Here is a 1,349-nt window from a genome sequence, read left to right as displayed (position 1 = left end):
ATAACAACACACTATCTGTATCTGTATAAGCTTATGTCTTAATGAGAGCCTTTTAAAACTAACCTTGTTTTTGATCAGCTTCCATTATCCTCCTGAGGTGATTCTGCTTGTCAATTTACTGCAACAAAATCAAACACATACATTAATTTTAAAAGGACACATTCAAACACATGAATTTTGTTAGCTCAAGCACAAGTGTATATATATATATATATATATATATATATATATATATATATATATATATATATATATATATATATATATATATATATATATATATATATATATATATATATATATATACACACACACACACATGAAACTTTTACCAGCCCGTCTGGCACTAACAACCATGCCACATTTAAAGACACTTCATTTCTTCCATTCTGATGCACAGTTTGAACTTAAGCAAATCTTCTTGACCATGTCTACATGCCTAAATGCATTGAGTTGCTGCCATCCGTGTGACTGGCAGATAAGATGTACTTAATAAAGTGGCCGGTGAGTGTAAGACTCAGCAACCCATGACCCCTTGTGGTCACAAAGGAAAACAGTCTAACTTTCAGTATGTGTTCTTTGAAATAGAATGCAAGGTATTGTATAGCCTCACACACAGAGCAAGATCACACACAGAGCAAGATCTCCCAATTTGTTGAGATTGGTTGTTAAGATTAAAAAATAATCTTAAAATACTCACACTTTTTCCTGTATTTTATATTTTAAAAAGAAAAGAAAAGTATTACACAGTACCTGTGCAATGAGTTAAACAGCGAATCCACAGTGTTTTCTATTATTATACTATCAGTATAAATGTATAATGATATATGTTATTATTAAACTATCAGTCTCTCATAAACTGTAGGTGTCCACCTATGATGCTGGCTAGGCTACATCTAAACTCCAGCATAATCTGATGATATCTTCACATCACACCCTCTAAATATACATTAGACTCGCCAATGTGGAGTGGTTATGATATTTATATTATAATTATGATAGAAATTATGTATTTATCGCCACGACCCCTTGTGGTCACAAAGGAAAATAGCCTGTTTATTATCTTTAGGCAGGTAAATAAAGCAAGTGTAGCCTATATATTGGTTCTGAATAGAGTCTGACAACACATGGACTAGTGGCCCTGCAACGCTATTGTTTTGGTGTGTGTGTGTGTGTGTGGTATCATCTTACTTTCTCACGGGACCATCACATGACTAATTAGCTTTCTGCTGATTGGAAGACAGAACTGGAAAAGACAGGAGTCAGAGTTTCAAAGCTCTGAATGAAAAACACATGGAGAGAGACAGAGGAAGGGAGTGAGTGGAACAGAGAGAGAGAGAGAGAGAGAG

Source organism: Pseudorasbora parva, chromosome 1, assembly GCF_024679245.1.
Source record: "Pseudorasbora parva isolate DD20220531a chromosome 1, ASM2467924v1, whole genome shotgun sequence".
Lineage (NCBI taxonomy): Eukaryota > Metazoa > Chordata > Actinopteri > Cypriniformes > Gobionidae > Pseudorasbora > Pseudorasbora parva.
This window is presented reverse-complemented; position numbering follows the sequence as displayed.